Source organism: Molossus molossus, unplaced genomic scaffold (assembly GCF_014108415.1).
Source record: "Molossus molossus isolate mMolMol1 unplaced genomic scaffold, mMolMol1.p scaffold_m16_p_4, whole genome shotgun sequence".
NCBI lineage: Eukaryota > Metazoa > Chordata > Mammalia > Chiroptera > Molossidae > Molossus > Molossus molossus.
Window position 1 is genome coordinate 57,300,446 of NW_023425377.1, and position 27,851 is coordinate 57,328,296.

Consider the following 27,851-nt stretch of genomic DNA (forward strand, 5'->3'; position numbering starts at 1 on the left):
GGAGCCTAATTAGAAATAAGAAACACACATTTCCCTGGAGGAGCAAATATGTGCATCCCTCAGAGGCCCAGCTCAGGAATAAGTGGCTCAATGGGGATACAGAACTTGGAGACTGACCATGTTCAACACTACTAACATAGCTTACTATTGATTATTCATGGCATTTAACTGCATTCATGCATCCAGCAGACAGTGGGTTGTGTTGAGGAAAAGAGACTCATTTTAATAGCAATGCCAGGAAAAACAGATTTACAAAGTAAGACACATTGACCAGCACACATTTATATGCACACATGTATGTGCATATATGCACAGGTATACTTTTTTTGTTTATGTAAAATACTTTCTGTGGTAACTAGAAATGATTTCAAACTATCACTCCTTTAGATGATCCACACCACTGGTGTTCTTTGATAATGTAAATACTCAAGAAATAGGGACTATTCTTCTATCCTCCTCTTTCATTATATCTAGATTAATGTTCAAGTGTCCAACATGTCTAAGGACAACATGGTTCCTCCTTCCAGTAACCAGCAAATGGCATCTGTTGCTGTTAATCCTGTGCTAACTATCAGGGTCTCCTGCACAGTCTACCTTCAGCTTTGGTCAGCTTTGGTTTCAAAGCAACGGCATCAGTGTCTTGTGCTTTCAAAGATGATTAATTTATTCTATAAGTATTTATTGTGGGCATAAATAAATAGTGACTTTGTGAGTCACTGTTCCAAGACCTGGACACACAGAAAGCAAATATCACTGCCTTTTATAAAACTTGTATTTTGATGGAAGGAGATAAGCAAACAAACAAATAAAAACAAGTATATGAGATGGGGATAACTGCTATGATAAAAAGAGCAAGTAAGAGGGATGGAGCTGTCAGAAGTCGGGGAGGGATCGTATGTGCATATATCATTATGATAGAGAAGGCCTCACTAAAAAAGAGACATTTGAACAAAGACACAAAGGGGGTGAGAATGTGCACTGTGGGTGTCTGGAGAAAAAGAACTTTAGGAGGCAGGAACTGCAAATGCAAAGGCCCTGAGGCAGGAGCATGCTTGGAAGCTAGTGTGGCTAGGCTGAGTGACCAGAAGGTCAGAGTGGTGACAGTGAACCACAGTCCACCCAGAGCCACTCAGGAGTAGAATCTGACTCTGATACATATTTTGATTTTTTTTTTCTAAGCTGCTGAACAAAAAGCTGCTTTTTTTTTTTTTTTTTTTCAAAAAACAAAATTAAACATGAGGTGCCCTGGCTGGTGTGGCTCAGTTGGTTGGGCATTGTCCCATGCACTGAAAGTTTGTGGTTTGATTCCTGTTCAGGGTACATACACAAGTTGTGGGTTGATCCATGTTCCACGCTCACATAGATGTTTTCCTCTCTCTCTCTCTCTCTCTCTCTCTCTCTCTCTCTCTCTCTCACCCTCCCTCCTTTCCCTTCTCTCTAAAGAAATCTATATAAATATATATAAAAAATTTTAAACATGTGAAAAGTGGTTTCTAGAAAAAAATTTTGATGGTGATTTTCTTATAATCTTTTCTTGTTTCTTCCAATGCTTGCATCCTAGACCTTCTTTAGCTCTTTAGTTGTCCACACTCTTGTTATATGGTTTACGATTTTAACCTTCAAACTCAAAACTCAGGGGAGATCCAGAGGTAGCTGTATTTCAATAAACCAGACCACAAGAGAAAAGTGCCAGCATTAGGCCCGTTGACAAATCATTGTGGAAGAGGCCCTGGGACTAAGGTGGGCACTGGCTCCATGCACAGCACATACCAGGCTCCTGTCTTTGGCATCCTGAGAAGAACCTGGTGGCTTTTGTTCAATGCCTGCTGTCACTGGCCATTATTGCACCCACTGCTGCTGCTCACATCTGGTGGCCACAAGCAAATAGGCTTATTGGTCCCGGTTACAACTTTTGGGCCTCACTTCTAAGCCGTGGTAGAATTCCAATGAGGTCCACTGCCCACCTTCCTACAAATCCACTTGCCTCCCCGTGTCCTTGTAAACCTTAGTCACTGGACCAATACTGTCATCCCCTATGATAGTTACCAGGTCTAGACCCTGGGTAGTCAACAGATCATGTTGACTGTTCCTCCTAATTACAATTTGAATCTATTCACTCCTTTCCTCTCTCCTGCTATGAGCCTTGTCTATCTGGTCATTGCCAGTCTAGCCAAACAACTCACCTGGCCTTCAGCTGTCCTGCCCAGACCACTCTCTTCAGAGTAGTGAGATCATTTTTCTAGAGGGCAAATCTGAGTATATCACTCTTCTGGGTCACTTAGAATAAAATCTAAAATTCTTCTTATGGCCAGCAAGGAGTCTGTGTGATTTTTTCCTCCTCACCTGCTCCTCTAGTTTATTAGGACTCACCTCTCTCCCTTGTTTCCAAAACTCCTTTCTGTCATTTTAGCTCTCAAACATGACAAGTTAATTCCATCTCAGAGACTACATTTGCCATATCCTCTATCTAAACACCCTTCTTTGTTCCCTCCTTGCCTCCATAACTCCTACTCACCTGTGTGTTCTTACCAAGAGTAGATCTTCCTCAGGAACACCCTTCCTCAACTTGACTAAATTAGATACCCCTACTGTATGGATTTACAACACCTGGAAATTTTATTTTATGGCACTTAGCAAAATGATCATTAATTATTAAGTAATTGTTTATTGTCTGTACTATAAATGCAAGGATTCACACTTTCCTTGTACTGTGTGTTCCCAGCACCTGTTAAATAAACATTTTATTCATGACACTGGTTAAAGATGATAAGGCAGACATTAGTCAGGGAGACTACTGCTATAGTGGGGTTTTGTAGTAGAGGAGTGACCAGACTGAACTCTGAATACAGTGAAAACAAGTGGAAATTTATCTGTAGAAGCAGGATGGGTCAGGGGGTCAATGGATGGAAAATTAATAAGAAGAAACTTCAGGGCTAAAAGATTCTTGCTAGACTGGCCCAACAGGATTCTTGCCGAAGGCAGGCAAGGGTCATAAGATAAGAGGGAGGAAGGATAAGAAATCTGATCAGATATTGCAGGTGTAGGAATTTTTGATGCACTCACCCAGCAGGATTCTTACAAGTCAAGGACTAAACTAAAGGTCAGGATCTTTAAGGCTAAGCTAGAGTTGGGTCAAAGGCAGAATCTTAGTCACACCCAGCACAATGCCTGGCACATAGTAGGTGGTCAATAAATATTTGTAAAGTGAAGAAAGTGGCTCAGAATCTGATGGTGAAAGAATAAGTGTGATTAGCAAATAAAGCTGCCCACTCTAATTTTACCCTTGATGTGAACATACAGATAGTCAAGTGCTTCTCACAATTGAAAAATGATTTTATTAATTTAAAATTTCCCTCACTATATCTGAAGTTGAATTTTTAAAAATTTTTATTTTACTTTTTCCATTACCTTTTATCCCTTCTATGCCCTCTACCACCTCCACCCAGTCCCCTCCACCCCTGCAATCACTGCACTATTGTCCATGTCCATGAGTTCTCTCTCTTTTTTTCCCTCAATCCCCCACCCCAATCCCCAGCTGTCTGCCTGTTCTCTATCTATGAGTCTGTCTCTATTTTGCTTGGTAGTCATTTTGTTCATTAAATTTCACATATTGGTAAAATCATATGATACTTGTCTTTCTCTCACTGGCTTATTTCATAAGTTGAATTTTCTTTGAGTTTATTTCACTATGCAGCAACATAAATGTCCTTGAAAAAAATGTAGCCTTTCCACAATAGATACATAATTCTCTAAGTGATAAAGAACACATAGCTATAGATTTAGAAAGTGATGTTTTATTTTAGAATAATGTTATCTATACAGTGTTCCACACATTTTCCTTCTTTAAATTAATAGCAAAGGTTTCAAGCACCTAATGGAAGCCTGAAATAATAGCAATTGTTTAATCAGTTACTGAAATATTCTAGTCAGCTGAGCTAGTTGCTCTGCCCAATCAACATGAAAGTAATGCCTCTTCCTATTAAAATTCATGGCTACAAATTTTAAAATCATTTCACAGTGTGCTTCAGATGTATTAGTGCAAAGACAAAGGTGCTTTAAACTAATTCTCAGAACAAAGCACATTAATTCAAGCCTTAAAAGGCTCTCCTTGCCCACACAGCTTGGGTATGCCTTATGGCACTGGAATCACTGGAAGGTCAACTGTGTTTACTTTGCATTTGAGTAGATAACACACCATCAACATGTAATTTCTCCCACAGTGTCTGATCTTTCCCCCCCAAAATAAAAAGATTTAATGATATGTTAGTCAGATCACTGCTTAATTCTCAAACACAGCAACTATTCTAACCCTTACCTAAGAATGCCTGCATTTTTCTTTCTCTTAGGTTGTAAATTTGTAATTTTTCTTTTATTAAGTGTTGTATCTTTGGTTTAAAAATGTCTCCGTTTTTTTGTTTTTTGTTTTTGGAGAGGAGTTGAATTTAATAAAGCTTAATATATAAAATATTTTATATTTATTTTATATTACAGTATAAAAATTTTACAAAATAGAAATGCTGTTGGATATTTCCCTTCAGGCCAGATAATAGCAAATTTGTATGTATACTGGGCTTTCTGAGGCTAAAATATAGTTTTCATCCACAACACTGAAATAGAATATTTACATTGTCTAAACCAAATTTTTTTGACTTCCAAAATATTTTAGGGTTCAATTCCCAACTTATGCTTTGTTAGCTATCAGTTTAGAATTTATTTTACTACATATTAAGCAATCTACAGTAAATACAAAATACCTAGAAAATATAAAGGTAGAAAGAAACAAAACTTAATGCTAGCCATTCAACACTGTTTTCTTTTTCTTCCATTTTTTTTCTCATTAATTTTGTCTTACAAAGCAATATTAAGTAGTATACAGAACATGAACTAAGTGCCAAATTCTCTTGGTTGTTTCTCTGATGACACCTGGCGATGAGGGAGGGAGTCATCTCACTTCTCTAAGACTTGGAGAGCTTATCTATCAGAGGGTGATGATTATGATGGTACTTGTCTCACTGAGTTACTATGTGGGTGAAGTGGGAAAAGGTAGTGAAGCATTTAACTCCATGTCTGGTGCTTAGAAAGTGTTCAATTAAAGTTTATTATCATTAATACCATAATTACTACTTGAACACAGATTCTAGGTGAAATTAAGAATCTCTGGAGATTGTGCTATGTAGTTTACATTTTTCCTGGATCTCCCCTCACTGACAAAAGCAGTGGTTACGACCAAGGTTGTATTCAAAGAAATTATTGATATTAAATGTATTATTTTGTGTTTTCTGCTCCAAAGTAGAAATTACTGTATATTAAATTTGAAAATTACTGGGGAAGAAGTTACCTGAGAGTATATGTTAAGTCACCTAAACACAATGCTCTTTTTAAAAAATTGAGATATGATAACATATAATGAAATCCACAGATTTTAAGGGTTCGGTGCAGTGAATTTTGACAACTGAGTATATCTATGTCACAGAATGTAGAGCATTTCCATCCTCCGTGGAAAATTCCCTCGTTTTCCTCCCAGTAATTTTCTTACACTGTCCCACAAGCCTTCCCACAACTGTCAACTACTGTCTGCATAGAGTAGTTTTGCCTATATTTGGATTTCATATACATGGTTCATGCAATATCTACGTTTTTGGGTCTGGATTCTTTTGCTCAGCATAATGTCTTTGAGATTTATTATATATATCATCTTTAATCCTTGAAAGTATTCAAAATTTTAGGGATCAGAAGGAAAAAATTCAAAAGAGCAAGCACCATAGATATGAAAGACCTGAGTTGAAATCCAGACTATTTTAATTTTTTAATTAATTTATTAATTTTTGTTACAGATGTTCCTCCTTTCCCCCCAACTGATTCCCCCCTCCGCCTCCCTCCCTGCCCTTTCTCCAGTTTGTTGTCTATGTCCACTATTCATGCCTACATGCATGTAAATTCTGTGGTTTATCTCTCCCCCACCACCCCCCTCTTTAGGGGATTGTCAGTCTGTACCCCACTTTCGCGTGTCTGGGACTACCCCATTCCTCAGACTGTTATGTTCATTATATTCCATATATAAGTGAGATCTTATGAAATTTGTTTTTCTCTGATTGGCTTGTTTCGCTTAGGATGATACTTTCAAGGTCCCTCCATATAGTCCCAAAGGATAAGATATCTTTCTTTCTTACAGATGCGTAGTACTCCATTGTGTATTTGTGCCACAGCTTTTTTATCCATTCGTCTACTGATGGACACTTGGGTTGTTTCCAGATCTTAGCTATTGTAAATAGTACTGCTACAAACATGGGGGTACATATATTCTTTCTGATTGCTGTTTTAGGCTTCTTAGGGTATATTCCTAGAAGTGGGATCACTGGGTCAAATGGAAGTTCAATTTTTAATTTTTTGAGGTAACACAATATTGTTTTCCACAGTTGCTGTACCAGTCTGCATTCGCACCAGCAGTGCACTAGAGTCCCCTTTTCTCCACACCATCGCCAACACTTGTTGTTTGATGATTTGTTGATGGCGGCCATTCTGACAGGTGTGAGGTGATACCTCATTGTTGTTTTAATTTGCATCTCTCTGATGATTGGCGATGATGAGCATTTCTTCATATGTTTCTTAGCCATTTGTATGTCCTGTTTGGAGAGGTGTCTATTCAGTTCCTCAGCCCATTTTTTAATTGAGTTCTTTGTCTTCCTTTTGTGGAGTTGTATGAGCACTCTATATGTATTGGAAATTAACCCCTTGTCTGATATATCATTGGCAATTATGCTCTCCCATACAGTGGGTAGCGTTTCCGTTTTGATGATTGTATCTTTCGCTGTGCAGAAGCTTTTGAGTTTGATGTAGTGCCATGTGTTCATTTTCTCCTTTGTTTCTATTGCCTTAGGTGATGTGTCAGTAAAAATTCTGCTGCGTATGATGTCTGAAATTTTGTTGCCTACAGTCTCTTCTAGGATTTTTATGGATTCATGAGTTACATTTAAGTCTTTTATCCATTTTGAGTTTATTCTCGTGTAGGGTGTAAATTGATGGTCTAGTTTAATTTTTCTGCAAGTAGCTGTCCAATTTTCCCAGCACCATTTATTAAAGAGGCTGTCCTTACTCCACTGTATGCTCTTGCCACCTTTGTCAAATATTAATTGAGCATATTGCCTTGGGTCCATTTCTGGGTTCTCTGTTCTGTTCCACCTGTCTATATGCTTGTTCTTGTGCCAGTACCAGGCTGTTTTGATTACAGTGGCTTTGTAGTATAACTTGAAATCTGGTATTGTGATCCCTCCAACTTTGTTCTTTCTTTTCAAGATTGCTGTGGCTATTCGAGGCCTTTTTTGATTCCATATGAACTTTTGAAGTAATTGTTCTCATTCTGTGAAGTATGCCGTTGGTATTTTGATGGGGATTGCGTTGAATCTATAGATTGCTTTGGGTAATATGGACATTTTAATGATGTTTATTCTCCCAATCCATGAACAGGGTATGTGCTTCCACATTTTTATATCTTCCTCTATTTCTTTTTACAATGACCTGTAGTTTTCTGGGAATAGTTCCTTTATGTCTTTGGTTAAGTTTATTCCTAGGTATCTTAATTTTTTTGCCGCAATGGTAAATGGGATTGTTTACTTAGTTTCTCTTTCTGTGAGTTCATCATTGGTGTATAAGAATGCCATCGATTTCTTGACGTTAATTTTGTATCCTGCTACGTTGCCAAATTCATTTATTAACTCTAGTAAACTTTTGATGGAGTCTTTGGGGTTTTCTATGTACAGTATCATGTCATCTGCAAATAGTGACAATTTCAATTCCTCTTCTCCAATTTGGATCCCTTTTATTTTTTCTTCCTGTCTGATTGCTGTGGCTAAGATTTCCAGTACTATGTTAAATAGGAGTGGCGAAAGTGTACATCCTTGCCTTGTTCCTGTTCTTAAGGGAAATGCTTATAGTTTTTGCCCATTGAGTATGATGTTGGCTGTTGGTCTTTCATATATGGCCTTTATTATGTCTAGATATGATCCCTCTATTCCCACACTGCTGAGCGTTTTTATCAGAAATGGATGCTGGATTTTGTTGAAGGCTTTTTCAGCATATACTGATATGATCATGTGGTTTATATTCTTCATTTATTTATGTGGTGTATCACATTTATTGATTTGCGAATATTGTACCAGCCTTACATCCCTAGGATGAATCCCACTTGGTCTTGGTGGATATTTTTTTTGTGTGTATTGCTGGATCCGATTTGCTAGTATTTTGTTCAGGATTTTGGCATCTATGTTCATCAGGGATATTGGCCTGTAGTTTTCTTTCTTTGTTGTGTCTTTTTCTGGTTTTGGAATTAGAATTATGCTGGCTTCATAAAACGAGTTTGGAAGTCTTCCTTCTTCTTGAATTTTTTGAAATAGTTTGAGGAGTACGGGTATTAGTTCTTCTTTGAACGTTCGGTAAAACTCCTCCGTGAAGCCATCTGGACCTGGGCTTTTGTTTGCTGGGAGAGTCTTGATTACATCTTCAATTTCTTCTGTTGTTATTAGTCTGTTCATGTTTTCTATCTCTTCCTGATCCAGTTTTGGGAGACTATGTGTTTGTAGAAATTTGTCCATTTCGCTTAGATTGTCGAATTTGTTGCCATATAATTGTTCATAGTAGTTGTTAACAATCTTTTGTATTTCTGTGGTGTCACTTGTTATCTCTCCTCTTTCATTCCTGATTCTGTGTATTTGGGTTCTCTCTCTTTGTTTCTTGGTGAGTTTCGCTAAGCGTCCATCAATCTTGTTTTTCTTTTCAAAACACCAGCTCTTTGTTTTATTGATCCTTTGAATTGTTTTTTGGTCTCTATGTCATTTATTTCTGCTCTGATTTTTACTATTTCCTTCCTTCTATTTGCTCTGGGGTTTTCTTTTTTTTGCTCTGTAGTTCTTTAAGTTGTGAAGTTAGATAGTCTATTAGAGATTTTTCTTCTTTTTTGAGGTAGGCCTGTAGTGCTATGAACGTCCCTTTCAGAACTGCATTCGCTGCATCCCATAGATTTTGTGTTGTTGTGTCTTCATTTTCATTGGTTTCCATGAAGTTTTTGATTTCTTCCTTGATCTCCTCGGTGACCCATTCATTGTTTAATAACATGCTATTTAGCTTCCATGTGTTCAAATGCCTATGTATGTTCTTCTTGGATTTGGTTTCTAGTTTCATGCCGTTGTGATCTGAGAAGATGCTTGATATGATTTCAATATTCTTGAACTTGTAGAGACGTAGTTTGTGCCCTAACATGTAGTCTCTCTTTGAGAATGCCCCATGTGCACTTGAGAAGAATGTGAATTCTTTAGTTTTGGGGTGTAGTTCTCTGTAGATATCTATTAAATCCATTTGGTCTAGTGCTTCATTTAGAGTCTCTGTTTCCTTGCTAATTTTTTGTCTAGAGGATCTATCCAGTGATGTCAGCGGGTTGTTGAAGTCCCCTGCTATGATTGTATTGCTATCATTTTCTCCTTTGAAGTCCTCCTGAAGTTTTTTAATAAATTTTGTTGCTCCTATATTGCGTGCATATATGTTAATCAAAGTTATATCTTCCTGTTGGTAGATCCTTTTAATATTATGTAGTGGCCTTTTTTGTCTCTAATTATCGCCTACATTCTGAAATCTATTTGATCAGATATGAGTATTGCTACCCCAGCTTTTTTTTCTTTTCCGTTTGCTTGGATGATTTTTTCCATCCCTTCACTTTCAATCTATGTGAGTCTTTTTTTGTGAGGTGGGTCTCTTCTAAACCACATATGAGTCTTGTTTTCATATCCAATGAGCTACTCTGTATCTTTAATAGGAGATACATTTTACATTTAAGGTTATTATTGATATGTACTTATTTATTGCCTTTTTTTTAGTGTTGTTATTTTTCTTCCCGTTTCTACTGTTAATTACAGCAGTCCTTTTAACATTTCTTGCAGTGCTGGTTTGGTGCTAGTGTATTCCCTTAGCCTTTTTTTTTTTGTCTGGGAAGGCCTTTATTTGAATTTCTATTTTGAATGATAGCCTTGTTGGGTAGAGTAGTCTTGGATTCAGATCCTTGTTTTTCATGACCTTGATTACGTCATGCCATCCCCTTCTGGCCTGTAGTGTTTCCTGTGAGAAGTCTGCTGAGAGCCTTATGGGATTTCCTTTGTAGGTAACCTGTTGCTTATCTCTTGCTGCTTTTAGGATTCTCTCTTTGTCCTTAATTTTTGGCAGTTTGATTACTATGTGTCTTGGTGTAGGCCTGTTTGGGTTCTTCTTACTTGGGGCTCTCTGTGCTTCTTGAACTTGAATGCCTCCTTCCTTCATCAAATTAGGAACGTTTTCTCTCAGGATTTCTTTGAATATATTCTCTAACCCTTGCTTATTTTCTTCTTCTTCAGGGACTCCTAATATGTGAATATTATTCCGTTTCCAGTTGTGCCACAGTTCTTTTAAGCTGTCTTCCTGTTTTGTAATCGTTTTGTCCTTTTGGATTTCTGATTGGTTGATTTTTTCTAGCCTGTCTTCTAATTCACTGATCCGGTCCTCAGCTTCCCCTACTCTGTTTTTTAGGCCTTCCAATGTGTTTTTCATTTGTGATATGTCATTCTTCCTTTCTTCCTGTTGGTTTTTAATTTCCAACTGGTTGATTTTCAACATTTCTATGTCTTTACTCATGGTGCTCATATCCTTACACATGCTGTTGAGCTTCAGCAACATCATGGCTCTGAATTCTAGTTCTGTTAACTTGCTTAACTGCACCTCATTTATCTCATATTCCATAGAGGTCTCATGTTCTTTCATTTGGCTTTTGTTTCTGTTTTTCACCATTTTGGCTATCATAGTGGGCTTTGGAGTCTGCTAAATTTACCCTGTGGGTGTTGGTGTTCTGTTGTTTGTGGTTCCCTCTCCTGGGTTTGGATGAGCCAGGGAGGACCCACTTTATGTTTTTTTTTTTTATCCTCACCCGAGGATATTTTTCCATTTTTTGTATTGATAGAGTGTGAGGGAGAGAGAGGAAGGGAGAGAGAGAGAGAAACATCGACGTGAAGGGACACATCGAGTGGCTGCCACCCGCACGACCAACCAGGGCCGGGGACAAACTGCAACCGAAGTACGTGCCCTTAGCGGGAACCGAACCCGGGTCTCTCCAGACCGCAGGCCGATGCTCTAACCGCTGAGCCAAACTGGCCAGGGCGGGAGGACCCACTTTAAACACCACCTTCATGTGTTAGCTTTTCTGGTTAGTGTTGCTAGCCCAGGGAAGGGTAGTTATCCTCTAGCTTTTTTTTTTTTGTTGCCTGGAGGCTATTAGTAGAGGTCACCTGAAGACCCTGATTTCTGAGTTCCCTGAAAAACTCCCTCTGGTGCTCAGTGTAAGAGGAGTTTCTGAGAGTGAGGCAGCTCTTGGTTGTTAATGGGTCTCAATTAGCATTTCAATGGCCACCAGGTGGGGTTGATTCTCTGAGGGAGGGGCCCCCGCCTCGCCTCTCCCCAGGGCCCTGGGAACGAGTAAAATGACCACAGTCCTCGGTGGCTGCACTCAGTGATAGCTCTTAACACCGTCCAAAACCTGAGTGTCCCCACACAGTTCCAGTCCAGTCTGCCTTCCCTCTGCTGGAGGTCAAAGTGAGTGGCTGCTGCCAATTTAGCCTCTGTCTAGACTGTGTCATGGAGCCACCTGGGAGTTTTAACCTGAGAGTGCTGCTTCCTGCCAAGGGCGGCCACGGCTGTGGCACCAGCAGAGGGTTTTGCACTCAGCAGAAGCCCCAGGACTGAGCCGCGGTAGAGGGACACTGCCGGGGTGGCTGGAGCTTACAGCAGTGTCCCCTGGTCCCTGCGAGTCTGTGCGGCACCAGCCGAGGGCTTAGCACGCTGAGTTCACAGGTGTAGCCTGGGTAGCAGTGTCCAGTTGAGTCCCCTGGTCGGAGCCAGCCATGCCAGCCCTTGCGGCACCAGCCGAGGGCTTAGCAGGTAGCAGGGTTCGCAGGACTCAGGTGGGGACACAGGGGACGCTTTAGCAGCAACTTCCTGCCACCAGCCACTGCCACTGCCAAGTTCCTTGGCCCCCGGGAGTGCGTGCTGCACCAGCCAAGGGCTTGGGAGGCAGCAGAGTTCGCAAGACTGGGCGGGGTCGTAACAGAGGCTTTAGCAGCAACTTCCCGCCACTGCCGCCAAGTTCCCTGGCCCCAGCGAGTCAGTGGGGCCCCAGCCGAGGGTTTGGGAGGCAGGAGAGTTCCCACAGGAAAGTTAGCAGGAGTGGGGCGGGTGGCAGCAGAGGCTTTAGTAGCAACTTCCTGCCGCAGAGTTTCCTGTCCCCACCCTGGCCGCAGAGGGTTTAGCAGCACCTTCCCGCCGCGGAATCCTCTGGGCCCTGCCCAAGCCTCTGCGGACCATGGGCTCCCGGCCCCCTCTCGCATCCTCGCAAGCCTACCAAGATTGTGTCGGTGACCCTAGTTAAGTGGTCCTCCAAGGTGTCTTTCGATTGCCCCTTCCTGACAATTTGCCTTTATTTTCATTGTGAATCCAGTTTGGTCCTGGGAGATGGTCTCTGGAGCTCCATTCACTCTGCCGCCATTTTTTCTCTCCTAGTCTGTCTTCTAATTCGCTGATCCGGTCCTCAGCTTTTTTTACTCTGTTTTTTAGACCTTCAAATGTGTTTTTCATTTCTGATATGTCATTCTTCATTTCTTCCTATTGGTTTTTAATTTCCAACTGGTTGATTTTCAACATTTCTATGTCTTTATGTTGTAACCCAGGAGATCGACCACACTCAGACTCCATTTTTCAGTTTTTGGGGATGTTTTATTACCTGCGCAGGGACTGCAGCCAACCTACACAGAGGAGAACTGCAGCCCCGAGCTCAGGGGGAGGGTTGCTTATATAGGACAGGGGTCACTCAAGAGTTTAGCAGAGCAAGCAAGCTGCGTGTACAGAAGCAGATATCAGCTGTTAGTAACTGTACAAGTTGTTTGTTTTATATTTTTTAACATTTACTAAACCCTAGCCTTGAATGCCTCATCGTCCCGTCTGGCATCTCCTGATTAGTTAAGCTCATGGTCATGGCTGATCCATCTCTTCAAGAGTTTTTGTAAAAACAACTTGGGCTCAAGGAACCCGGGAGAGGTTCCTTCTTCTAGCAGATGGAGAATTACTGGGTTATAACATTTACTCATGGTGCTCATATCCTTACACATGCTATTGAGCTTCCTCAACATCATGGCTCTAAATTCTAGTTCTGTTAACTTGCTTAACTGCATCTCATTTATCTCATCTTCCATAGAGGTCTGTTGTTCTTTCACTTGGCTTTTGTTTCTCTTTTTCACCATTTTGGCTATCACAGTGGGATTTGGAGTCTGCCAAGTTTTCCCAGTGGGTGTTGGTGTTCTGCTGTTTGTGGCTCCCTCTCCTGGGTTTGGATAAGCCAGGGAGGACCCACTTTAAACACCACCGTCAAGTCTTAGCTTTTCTGGTTAGTGTTGCTAGCCCAGGGAAGGGTAGTTATCCTCTAGCTTTTTTTTTTTTGCCTGGAGGCTATTAGTAGAGGTCACCTGAAGACCCTTGATTTCTGAGTTCCCTGAAAAACTCCCTCTGGTGCTCAGTGTAAGAGGACTTTCTGAGAGTGAGGCAGCTCTTGGTTGTTAATGGGCCTCAATTAGCATTTCAATGGCCACCAGGTGGGGTTGAATCTCTGAGGGAGGGGCCGACGCCTCTCCCCATGGCCCTGGGAAGGAGTAAAATGACCACAGTCCTGGGTGGCTGCACTCAGTGAAAGTTCTTAGCACCCTCCAAAACCTGAGTGTCCCCACACAGTTCCATTCCAGTCTGCCTTCCCTCTGCTGGAGCCCAAGTTGAGTGGTTGCTGCCAATTTAGCCTCTGTCCAGACTCTGCTTCGTGGAGCTGCCTCGGACTTTTAACCTGCGGGTTCTGTTTCCAGCCAAGGGCCACTGCGGCTGTGGCACCAGCAGAGGGTTTTGCACTCAGGAGAAACCCCAGGACTGAGCCGTAGTAGCGAGACACTGTGGAGGTGGCAGCAGCTTCCAGCAGAGTCCCCTGGTCGCTGTGAGTCTGTGTGGCACCAGCCGAGGGCTTTGCATGCAGAGTTCTCAGGACTCAGCCTCGGTAGCAGCGTCCTGCCGAGTCCCCTGGTGCAGCCCATCCGTGCCAGTCCTTGCGGCACCAGCTGAGGGCTTAGCATGCAGCAGAGTTCGCAGAACTCAGGCAGCGTCGCAGCCGAGGGGGCAGCAGCAACTTCCCGCCGAGGCCCTGGTCCCCGCGCAGGCCGCTGCGGACTGTGGGCTCCCTGCCCCCTCTCGCGTCCTTGCAAGCCTACCAGGATTGGGTCAGTGTCCCTGGTTATGTGTTCCTCCAAGGTGTCTTTCGGTAGCCCCTTCCTGATGATTTGCCTTTATTTTTGTTGTAAATCCAGTTTGTTGCTGGGAGGTGGTTTGTGTAGCTCCATTCACTTCGCCGCCATTTCCGTCTATGAGTTACATTTAAGTCTATCTATTTTGAGTATATTCTTGTGTATAGTGTATGTTGATGATCTAATTTTATTTTTTTTGCATGTAGCTGTCCAGTTTTTAATACGCCATTAATTAAAGAGGCTGTCTTTACTTCACTGTATGTTCTTGCCAACTTTGTCAAATATTAACTGAGCATATTGCCTTGGGTCCATTTCTGGGTTCTCTGCTCTGTTCCATTGGTCTATCTGCCTGTTCTTATGCCAGTTCCAGGCTCTTTTGATTACAGTGGCTTTGTATTATAACCTGAAATCTGGTAATGTGATCCCTCCTACTTTGTTCTTTTTTCTCAAGATTGCTGTGGCTATTCTAGGTTTTTCTTGGTTCCATATGAACTTTTGAAGTATTTGTTCCAGTTCTGCAAAGTACGTTATTGGCATTTTGATGGGGATTGCATTGAATGTATAAATTGCTTTGAGTAATATAGACATTTTAATGATGTTGATTCTTCCAATCCATGAACAGGGTATGTGCTTCCACATTTTTATATCTTCCTCTATTTCTTTTTTCAATGACCTGTAGTTTTCTGCGAATAGGTCCTTTATTTCTTTGGTTAACTTTATTCTGAGGTATCTTAATTTTTTTGGCGCAATGGTAAATAGGATTGTTTTCTTACTTTCTCTTTCCATGAGTTCATCATTGGTGTATGTATAAGAATAGCATCGATTTCTTGACTTTAATTTTGTATCCTACTACTTTTCCATATTCATTTATTAAGTCTAGTAAATTTTTGATGGAGTCTTTGGGTTTTCTACGTATAGTATCATGTCATCTGTGAAAGTTTCACTTTCTCCATTCCAATTTGTATCCCTTTTCTTTTTTCTTTCTGTCTGATTGCTGTGGCTCAGACTTCCAGTACTATGTTAAATACCAGTGATGGAAGTTGGCATCTTTGTCTTGTTCCTGTTTTTAAGGGAAATGCTTTTCGTTTCTGCCCATTGAGTATGATGATGGCAGTAGGTCTTGCATATATAGCTTTTATTAAGTTTAGATATGATCCCTCTATTCCCACACTGCTGAACGTTTTTATCAGAAATGGATGCTGGATTTTGTCAAAGGCTTTTCAGCATCTATTGATATGATCATGTGGTTTTTATTCTTCATTTTATTTATGTGGTGTATTACATTTATTGATTTGCGAATATTGTACCAGCCTGGAATCCCTGGGATGAATCCTAGTTGGTCATGGTGAATAATGTTTTTGATGTATTGCTGGATTTGATTTGATAGTATTTTGATAGTATTTTGTTCAGGATTTTGGCGTCTATGTTTATCAGGGATATTGGCCAGTAGTTTTTTTCTTTGTAATGTCTTTTTCTGGTTTTGGAATTAGAATTATGCTGACTTTATAAAACGAGTTTGGAAGTCTTCCTTCTTGAATTTTTTGAAATGGTTTGAGGAGAATGGGTTTTATTTCTTCTTTGAATGCTCAGTAAAACTCCCCCGTGAAGCCAACTGGGCCTGGGCATTTGTCTGCTGGCAGAGTCTTGATTACATCTTCATTTTTTTCTGTCGTTATTGGTCAGTTCAAGTTTTCTATCTCTTCCCAGTCCTGTTTTGGGAGACTATTGTTTCTAGAAATTTGTCTATCATGGTTAGATTGTCGAATTTGTTTATTTATAATTGTTCATAATATTTGTTAACAATCCTTTGTATTCCTGTGGTATCAGTTATTACTTTTCCTCTTTCATTTCTGATTTTTTGTATTTGGGTCTGTCTCTTTGTTTCTTGGGAGTCTAGCTAAGGGTCCATCTTTATCTTTATCTTTCAAAAAACCTGCTTTTCATACAGTGGAGTAAATACAGCCTCTTTAATAAGGGTTGTTGTGATAATTGGACAGCTACATGCAAAAAAATGAAATTAGATCATCAACTTACACCATACACAAAAATAAACTCAAAATGGATAAAAGACTTAAATGTGACCAGTTAATCCATAAAAATTCTAGAAGAAAATGTAGGCATTAAAATTTCGGACATCATACGCAGCAGTATTTTCACTGATACATCACCTAAGGCAACAGAAACAAAGGAGAAAATGAACACATGGGACTACATCAAACTCAAAAGCTTCTGCACAGCAAAAGAAACAATCATCAAAATGTAAAGGTAACCCATTGTATGGGAGAATATCATTGCCCATGATATATCAGATAAGGGGTTAATTTCCAATACATATAGAGTGCTCATACAACTCAACAAAAGGAAGACAATGAACCCAATTAAGAAATGGGCAGAGGATCTGAATAGACACCTCTCCAAACAGGACATATAAATGGCCAAGAGACATATGAAGAAATGCTCAACATCACTAATCATCAGAGAGATGCAAATTAAAATAACAATGAGGTATCACCTCACACATGTCAGAATGGCCACCAGCAACAAATCATCAAACAACAAGTGTTGGCAAGGGTGTGGAGAAAAGGGGTCTCTAGTACACTGCTGGTGGGAATGCAGACTGGTGCAGCCACTATGGAAAACAATATGGTGTTACCTCAAAAAATTAAAAATTGAACTTCCATTTGACCCAGTGACTCTACTTTTAGGAATATACCCTAGGAAACCTGAAACACCAATCAGGAAGAATATATGTACCTCTATGTTCATAGCAGCACTATTTACAATAGCTAAGATCTGGAAACAGCCTAAGCGTCCCTCAGTAGTCGAATGGATTAAAAAATTGTCGTACATATACACAATGGAGTACTATGCAGCTCTAAGAAAGAAAGATCTCTTATCCTTTGAGATGACATGGAGGGACCTGGAAAGTATCATCCTAAGTGAAATAAGCCACGCAGAAAAAGACAAATACCACATGATCTCACTTATATATGGAATATAATGAACATAACAGTCTGAGGAATATGGTAGACCCAGAAACATGGAAGTAGGGCACAGACTGACATCCCTCAGAAGAGGCGGTGGGGGTGGGTGGGAAGAGATAAACCACAGAACTTATATGCATGTATGCATGACCAATGGACATGGACAACAAAGTCGGGGATGGGGAGGGGGGTGGGTGGGGAGGAGTTTATCAGTGGCTTAAAAAAAGAGTAACATCTGTAAGAAAAAAATAAAATTAAAAATTAAAACAAAAACAAAAACAAAAACAAAAACAAAAACCCAGCTCTTTGTTTCCTTGATCCTTTGAATTGTATTTTTTGGTCTCCATGTTGTGTATTTCTGCTCTAATCTTTACTATTTCCTAACATCTACTCACTCTGGGGATTTCTTTTTGTTTGCTTTCTAGTTCTTTCAGTTGTGAAGTTAGGTAGTCAATTAGAAATTTTTCTTGCCCTGGCCGGTTTGGCTCACTGGTTGGAGCTTCGACCTGCAGACCAAGTTTGGTTCCCTTTAGGGGCATGTACCAGTTAAAAAAAAAAGAAAGAAAGAAAGAAAGAAAGAAAGAAAGAAAAAGTTTTCTTGTTTCTTGAGATGGGGCTGTGAACTTCCCTCTCAGAATTTTTTCTTTGTATCCCATAGATTTTGTATTGTTCTGTGTTCATTTCATTGGTTTCCAGGCAGTTTTTAATTGCTTCCTTGATCTCCATGGTAATCCATTCATTGTTAAATAACCTGCTATTTTTCCTCCATGTTTTCAAATGTTTTTGCATGTTTTTGTTGCAATTAATTTCTAGTTTCATGCCATTGTGATCTGAGAAGATGCTTGATATAATTTCAATCTTCTTGAACTTGTAGAGACTTAGTTTGTGCCCTAACATGTGGTCTATTTTAAGAATGTCCTATGTGTGCTTGAGAAGAATGTGAATTCTGCAGTTTTGAGGTGTAATTTTTTCTAAATATCTATTAAATGTCTTTGATCTAGCACTTCATTTAGAGTGTGTTTCCTTGTTAACTTTTTGTCTAGATCTATCCAGTGATGTCAATGGGGTTTTGAAATCCCCTGCTATGATTATATTGCTGTCGATTTTTCCTGTGAGGTCCTCCAGAAGATTTTTAATATATTTTGGTGCTCCTATATTTGGTGCATATATGCTTACCAAGGTTATATCTTCCTATTGAAAAGATCCTTTTAATATTATGTTGTCACCTTTTTTGTTTCTAGTTATGGCCTTTATTTTGAAATCTAATTTATTAGATATGAGTATTGCTACCCCAGCTTTTTTTTTTTTTCTGTCGCTTGGAAAATTTTTCTCCATCTTTTTATTTTCCTCCTAGGTGAGTCTTTTGTTCTGAGGTGGGTCTCTTGTAAACAACATATATGTGAGTCATGCTTTTTTATCCAGTCAGCTACTCTGTGTCTTTCTATCGGAGCATTCAAACCATTTACATTTAAGGTGATTATTGATATGTACTTATTTATTGCCATTTTTTGTTTAATGTGGTTATATTTTTCTTCCCATTTCTTCTACTAATTAAAGCACTTTTTTTTTTTTAAACATTTGTTGCAGTGCTGGTTTGGTGCTAATACATTCCCTTAGCCTTTTTTTTTTTTTTTGTCTGGGAAGCTTTTTATTTGACCTTCTCTTTTAATGATAGCCTTGCTGGATAGAATAGTCTTGGATTCAGATCTTTGTTTTTCATGATCTTGATTATCTAATGCCATTCTCTTCTGGCCTGTAGGTTTCTGTTGTGAAGTCAGCTGAGAGTCTTATGAGGTTTTATTTGTAGGTAACCTGTTGCTTATCTCTTGCTGCCTTTAGAATTCTCTCTTTGTCTTTAATTTTTAGCATTGTTATTACTATGTGTCTTAATGTGGGCCTGTTTGGGTTCTTCTTATTAGGGGCTCTCTGTGCTTCTTGAACTTGAATGCCTTCTTCCTTCAGCAAGTTAGGAAAGTTTTCTGTCACTATTTCTTCAAATATATTCTCTAACTTTTGCTCATTTTCTTCTTCTTTGGGTACTCCTATGATGTGTATGTCATTACGGTTCCAGTTTTCCCACAGTTCTCTCAAGCTGTCTTCCTGTTTTTTTAATCATTTTTTTCCTTTTGGTTTTCTAACTGGCTGATTTTTCTACCCTGTCTTTTAATTCTCTGATCTGTTCCTCAGCTTTCTCTACTCTGCTGTTTAGTCCTTCCAATGTGTTCTTTATTTCTGCTTTTTCATTCTTCATTTCTTTTTGATGGTTTTTCATTTCCAATTGGTTGATTTTCAATGTTTATATATCTTTACTCATGGTGTTGATGTTCTTACTCATGCTGTTGAGCTTCCTTAAGATCATGGTTCTGAACTCTACCTCTGATAGCTTGCTTAACTGAATTTCATTCATCTCATCTTTGGTAGAGTTTTCTTGTTCCTTCATTTGGGATTTGTTTTTTGGTTTCACAATTTTGGCTATCTCAGTGGGTTTTGGAGCCTGCCAAATTTTCCCTCTGGTTGTTGGTGTTTTGATATTTGTTGCTCCCTCTATTGGGTTTGGATGAGCATGGAAGAGACCATGTTAAACACTACTTTTAAGTATTACTTTCCTGGGCAGATTTGCAAGCCCAAGAAAGGTTCAGTTTTGTTTAGCTTTTTTCCTGGAGGCTATTAGTCTCAATTACTCAGGGTCATGAAATTTAGCCCACTGGTATTCTGTGGAAGAGGATTTCCAGAAGATGGGACAGATGCTGGTTGTTAATGAGCCTCAATTTGCATTTCTTTGGTTCATCTGGAAGGGCTAAAGGCAGAGGCTGCTGTTTTTTTCCACAGCTCTTGGAAGGAGCAAGCTGGCCACCATCCTGTGTGGCTGGGAAGGAGCAAGCTGGCCATTGTCCTCTGTGGCCTGACTCAGCAAAAACTCTGAGTGCCCTCCAAATTTCAGGTATCCCCACAGAGTCCAGTCCAGTCCACCCTCTCTCTGCCGTAGTCCAAGGTGAGTGGCTGTAGCCAATTTAGTGCTCTCTTCTGGCCCTCTGCACTGTGGAGCGAGCTTGGGATTTCAACCTCGAGGGTGCTGCTCACAGATAAGACCAGTGCTGTCGGTGGGCTTTCAATCCTTCACCCTCTCTTGCCTCTGCAATCCTACCAGTGTCCCTGGTTATATGGTCGTTTCCCGCTGCTTTTCTGTTGCTTTTTTTCTCACAATTTTTTTTTTTTTTTTTTTTGTAATTCTCGTTTGGTTCTGGGAGATCATCTGTGTAGCTTCCATTCATTCTGTTGCAATCCCCCCCCCACCCCCTAGTTTTTTGTTTAAAATGAAAACAAAACAAAACAAAAAAAAAACATACACATCTTACTGTAAAACCAACACTTTAAATGAGCTAGTGCATGAGCAGTGCTTAGAAGAGTGGCCTAGAGCACATAATAGTCAATGTATAGTATGAAAAAAAATTGATATACACTCAAATGTTATCCAAGGGTGCTCCTCTGTGATTGGATAATGGATTATTTAAATTTTGTTTCTTCATTTTTTATAAATTCTTTTTCATTTATATATATTAGTTTGGTAACAAACATAAAGATAAAAGTGATTTTATAAAACCTATTGAAAATATAAAGAATGCTGTAAAAAGACTGTTAAGAAAGAACCAATGTGAAAAATTATAGTTATCTTTGGAAGATGACTTTTTTTCTCCATTTTCAAATTGTTTTATAACAAATGTATATTTTCATTAAAGGTTAGTTTCCTGTTCTAATCTCCTTTTCATTTTATCCTTACAATCCTTTTGTCTTCCAAGGTAAAGGTGGGAAGTAGAAATATGAAGTGATGGAAATTGTTTTCTTTGCCAGCAGAGAGATCTGCTCCACTTCCTTTTACACTTTTCTTTAAGCATAACAAAATCAGTGATAACTACAGATTTAAAAAAAAAAATCTAAAGTGAAATATGCCATTCAGTATGTTTTTAAAAATGTAGTGTGGCTGCAGAACTTAATGTCTGAATTGAAGGCTTGCCAACATCAGAAATGAATTTTCGGAAGTCAAGTCTCCTTTTCTTTCTGAGTGGCACACACATGCATAATGTTCAAAATCCAAGCAGGTTACTGTGTCTTAATAAAAGAGTGATTTTTCTTTTGTCTGTTTTCCCATTACTCCTGTAATGTAAGAAGGACCCAGATACTTTATGCACAACATTGTTTTCAGACCTAGGGAGGAGAAGAGTTTATCATTATAGTGCGTGTCAACTACTGTGATTTCATCAGATAGATTTTCTCCTGTAAAATGATCTTTCATTTCTCTACAGATGATTAATTTTTAATTTTATTCTTAAAGGGGATTATAGGTTAGTCATCAAAAAACTAATATATAAATGTATGTAGTATCAAAATTGCAACATATTAAAAAGGAAAGAATTTATTGTACCCTCGGTCTCTCAATTTTCTTGTTGCTAAAGAAAGTGAATGGAGTTGAGGCCAATGTAAGCTCTACCTCATTTCTTTAAAAATGTCTTTCTGTTTTTTATTAGCTTAATTTCTCTGCACATTTTGGCCCACAGAAATAGGAAGTCAGCCTAGACAAAACCAAAATATATCCAAACAAAATCTACTAGAAACCTGTATGGAATCCATAAACATCTGGTTTCTTTCTGCTTGCCTTGCCTTCTCTCTCATACTCTGCAAGTGGACCAAATGACTCCATAGGACAAACTGGCATTTCCTAATGGTATGTAAAAGACTGATCTGTATATAATCACATAATCTGCTTTTCCTAACAAATGGAGTAAACATCTGAGTTAAGGGAAATTTTCCTAGCCTTGCCTGTTAAGACTGCTTCCCAGTGGATGACTTTTGGTCCCAACAACCCCAGTAGCTCTCACTTGTACAGGTTATGGAGAAGCTAAAATATTATTTTGACATACTTTGATGCTCTAAAATAATATTTAAATGGCAGACTATCTCAGGATAAGGAGAAGAAGCTTTGGGGTTAGATAGATATCATCAACTCAGTATTTATTAAATATAATGACAAGGAAGATGAATAAGCTCTAGAGATCTGCTGCTCCTATAGTCAACAATAATGCATTATTTGTTTATTTTTGTTACAGATGTTTCCCCTTTCCTCCCATTGACACCCTCCTCCAAATCCCACCCCCCATTTCCAGCATTGTTGTCTAGGACATGTTTACACATACATGGATGTAGTTCCGTGGCTTATCTCTTCCTTCCCCACTTCGTCCTCATCTTCTGAGGTTTGTCAGACTGTACCCTACTTCTACGTCTCTGGGTCTATTTTGTTCATCAGTTTGTTTTGTTCATTATATTCCACAAATAAGTAAGATCATGTAACATTGGTCTTTCTCTGCTTGACTTGTTTTGCTTAGGATAATACTTTCCAGGTCCTTCCATGTTGTCTCAAAAGATAAGAGATTTTTCTTTCTTACAGCTGCATAGTATTCCATTGTGTATATGTACCACAGTATTCTTATCCACTTATCTATTGATGGACACTTGGGCTGTTTCCAGATCTTAGCAATTGTAAATAGTGCTGCTATGAACAAAAGGGTATATATAATTTTTCTAATTGGTGTTTCAGGCTTATTAGGTTATATTCCTAGAAGTGACATCACTGGGTGAAATGGCAGTTTAATTTTTAATTTTTTGTGACAACACCATATTGTTTTCTATAGTGGCTGCACTAGTTAGTCTGCATTCCCAATAACAGTGTACTAGAGACTTCTTTACTCCACACCCTCGCCAGCATTTGTTACTTGATAATTTGTTGATGGCAGCCATTCTGGCAAGTGTGAGGTAATACCTCATACTCGTTTTAATTTGCATCTCTCTGATGATTAGTGACGTTAAGCATTTTTTTCATATGTCATTTGGCCACTTGTATGTCCTGTTTGAAGAGGTGTCTATTTAGGTCCTCTGCCCATTTTAAAATTGAATTTTTAGTCTTTTGTTGAGTTGTATGAGTACTCTATACATTTTGGAAATTAACCCCTTATCTGATGTATCATTGACAGTTATGCTCTCCCACATAGTGAGTTCCCTTTCCATTTTGATGCTTGTTTCTTTTGCTGTGCAGAAGCTTTTAAGTTTGATGTAGTCCCATTAATTAATTTTTTCCTTTGTTTCTTTTGTATTAGGTGTTGTATCAGTGAAGATTCTGCTGCATGTGATGTCTGAAATTTTGTTGCCTACATTTTCTTCTCAAATTTTTATGGATTTACAAGTCATATTTAAGTCTTTTATCCATTTTAAGTTTATTGTTGTGTATGGAGTAAGTTGGTGACCTAGCTTCATTTTTTTTTTCCATGTAGCTGTCCAATTTCCCCAACACCATTTATTGAAGACTGTCTTTACTCCATTGTATGTTCTTGCCATCTTTGTCAAATATTAATTGAGCATAATGACTTGGGTCAATTTCTGGGTTCTCTGTTCTGTTCCATTTATCTATATGCCTGTTCTTTTGCAGTACCAGGCTGTTTTGATCACAACCTATAGTAGTATAACCTAATATCTGGTATTATGATTCCCTCCTACTTTGTTCTTCTTTTTCAAGATTGCTGTTGCTATTCAGCATTTTTCTTGGTTCTATATGAACTTTTGGAGTATTTGCTCTAGTTCTGTGAAATATATCATTGGTATTTTGATGGGGATTGCACTGAATCTATAGATTGCTTTGGGTTGTATGGACATTTTAATTATGTTATTTTTTCCAATCCATTGATAAGGTCTATGCTTCCACTTTTCTATATCTTTCTCTATTTCTTTTTTCAATATCCTGTAGTTTTCTGCATATAGGTTCTTTACTTCTTTGGTTAAGTTTATTCCTAGGTATCTTAATTTTTTTGTTGTGATGGTAAATAGGATTTTTTTTTAGTTTCTCTTTCTGTGAGTTCATCAGGGGTGTATAAGAATGCCATTGATTTCTTCACGTTGATTTTGTATCCTGCTACTTTGCCAAATTTATTTATTAAATCTAGTAGATTTTTGATGATTCTTTAGAATTTTCTATGTACAGTATATTGTCATCTGCAAATAATGACAGTTTCACTTCCTCCTTTCCAATTTGGATCCCTTTTATTTTATTTTTCCTGTCTGATTGCTGTGGCTAAGACTACCAGTACTATGTTAAAAAAGAGTGGCAAAAGTGGACATCCCTTTCTAGTTTCTGTTCTTAAGGGAAGTGCCTTGAGTTTTTGCCCATTAAGTAGGATATTGGCTGTAGGTTTTTCATATATGGCCTTTATTATGTCGAGTTATGATCTCTCTATTCCCAGATTGCTGAGCATTTTTATCAGAAATGGGTGCTGGATTTCGTCAAATGCTTTTTCAGCATCTATTGATAAGATCATATGTTTTTTATCTTTCATTGTGTTTATGTGGTGTATCACATTGATTTGCAAATTTTGTACCAGCCTTGCATCCCTGGGATAAATCCTACTTGGTCATGATGAATAATTTTTTTTGATATATTGCTGGATCTGCTTTGCTAACATTTTGTTAAGGATTTCGGCATCTGTGTTCATCAGGATTATTGGCATGAAGTTTTCTTTTTTTGTAGTGTCTTTATTAAGTTTTGGAATTAGGAATAGCTGGCCTCATAAAATGAGTTTGGAAGTTTTTCATATTCTTAGATTTTTTGGAGAAGTTTGAGGAGAACGGGTGTTAGATCTCCTTTGAAGGTTGGTAAAACTTCCCTGTGAAGCTGTCTGAGGCTGGGCTTTTGTTTGCTGGGAGTTTCTTTATTACATCTTTAATTTTCTTTGTTGTTATTGGTCTGCTCATGTTTTCTGTCTCTTCCTGATTCAGTTTTGAGAGACTGTGTGTTTTTAGAAATTTGTCCATTTTGTCTAGATTGTCCAATTTGTTGGTGTATGCTTGTTTGTAGTATGTTTAAATGATCCTTTGCATTTTTGTGGTGTCAGTTGTTACTTCCCTTTTGTTTCAGTTTTTATTTGAGTCCTCTTATTTTGTTTCTTGGTGAGTCTTGCTAAGGGTCTATCAATCTTGTTTATCTTTTCAAAGAACCAGCTCTTTCTTTGTCTCGTTGATCTTTTGAATTGTTGTTTTTTTTTAAGTCCCTATGTCATTTATTTCTGCTCTGACCTTTACTATCTTTCTTTCTACTTACTCTGGGTTTTTCTTTTTGTTTAGTTTCCAGTTCTTTTATTTTTAATCCTCACCCGAGGACATTTTTGCATGTATCTTCAGACATAGTGGGAGGGAGAGAGGGAAGAAGAGAGAGAGAGAGAAACATCGATGTGAGAGAGACACATTGAGTGTTTGCCACACACTTGACCCCACCTGAGGCTGGGGACAAACTGCAACTGAGGTAAATACCTTTAGCAGGAACCAAACCCGGGCCTCTCTGGTCCACGGGCCAATGTGCTAACTGCTAAGCCAAGCAATCCAGGGCTACTTTCTAGTTCTTTAAGTTGTAGGGTTAGGGAATCAATTATAAATTTTTCTTGTTTTTTGTGGTAAGCCTGTGCTGCTATGAACTTCTCTCTCAGGACTGCTTTTGCTGCATTCCATAGATTTTGTGTTGTTGTGTGTTCATTTTCATTGGTTTTCAGGGAGTTTATAATTTCTTAATCTCCTTGGTAACCATTCATTGTTTAATAACTTGCTTATTTAGCCTCCATGTGTTTAAATGTTTTTGTGTGTGTTATTGTAATTGATTTCTAGTTTCATGCCATTGTGATCCTAGAAGATGCTTGATATGATTTCAATCTTCTTGAACTTGTAGAGACTTAGTTTATGTCCTAACATGTGGTCTGTCTTTGAGAATGTCCCATGTTCACTCGAGAAGAATATATATTCTACAGCTTTGTTGTGAAATGTTCTGTAAATATCAATTAAGTCCAACTGATTTAATTTGTCACTTAAGGACTCTGTGTCATTGTTAATTTTTTGTTTAGAAGATCTATCCAGTGGTGTCAGTTGGGTATTTAAGTCACCCATTATGATTGTATCGCTATTGATCTCTCCCTTGAAGTCCTCCAAAAGCTCGTTCTTTTTTTTATCCTCACCGGAGGACATTTTTGCATTTATCTTCAGATAGAACAGGAAAGATGTGGGCGGGGGGAGAGAGAGAGAGAGAGAGAGAGAGAGAGAGAGAGAGAGAGAGACATTGACATGAGACTGATACATAGAGTGGTTACCACCTACACTACCCCAATGGGGGCCGGGGACCAACTGCAACCAAGGAATGTACCCCTAGCAGGAACTGAACCCGGGACTCTCTGGTCCACGAGCCAATGCTCTAACTGCTGAGCCAAACTGGCCAAGGCCAGAAGTTTTTAAATATATTTTGGTGCTCCTGTGTTTGGGGCATATATGTTTACCAGGGTTATATCCTCTGTTTGATTTATCCTTTTAATATTATGTAGTGACCTTCTTTGTTTCTCATTTCTGTCTCTCTCTTGCTTCCTTTAGGATTTTTTCTTTGTCTTTAATGTTTGACATTTTAATTATCATGTATCTAGCTGTGGGTCTTTTTGGATTTATCTTGCTTGCGACTCTCTGTGTTTCCTAGACTTGTATGACTTTTTCCTTCACCAAGTTAGGGATGTTTTCTGTCATTATTTCTTCAAACAGGTTCTCTATTCCTTTCTCTGGTTCTTCTCCTAGTACCCGTACGATGTGAATGTTGTTATGATTTGTATTGTCTCAAAGCTCCCTTAAACTCTCCTCCTGCTTTTTAATTTATTTTTTTTCATATTTGCTGCTCTATTTGGGTGTTTTTTTCTACCTTGTCTTTTAACTCGCCAAATCTGTCTTCAGCTTCTTCTAATCTACTATTGAATCCTTCCAAAGTATTTTTTCATATAAGCGATGTCATTCTTTATTTCCTTTTGATTTTTATTTATATCTTTTACCTCTTTCTTAAAGCTGATGTAGTTCCCACTGAGCTCTTTATATTCTCATTAAGTTGCTTGTAGTTCTCACTAAATTATTTAAGCACCCTTAAAATCATTGCTTAGAATTTTTATCTGACAAATTACTTTTTTTTCATTTCCTGTAGTTCATTTTCTGGTGATTCCTCCTTTTCTTTCATTTGGGTGTTTTTTCTTATTCTCACCATTTTAGCAGTCTGGTAGTTCTGGGCCTGGTGAAGAATGCTGCGATGTGTAGGCAGTTTCTTGTGTATCAAATTAGGCTGCTGTGCTTCCCAGACTGTTTTGGTATTTGGCGCCTCTTGTTTGCTGTGGATACTGAAGGATTGACAACTGGAGGCTGGTATTGGTCTGTCGTGGTAGGTGGTCCTGGGGTGTATGGGTCCTGCTGGTGTTCTGGTGGGGTGCATGGGTCCAGTTGGTGCACTGCTAGGGTATGTAGGTCCTGCTGTTGTGCTCCTGTAGTGTGTGGGTTCCGCTGGTATTCTGCTGAGGTGCACTGCTGCCTGGTCGGTCTCAGCTCCTGATCAGTCATTGCTGATGCTGCTAGGGGCAAGTGTCGGCTCCTGTTTGTGCTACTACTGCTGCTGATGTTGCCAAGGTTGCTTTCAGCTCCCAATCCT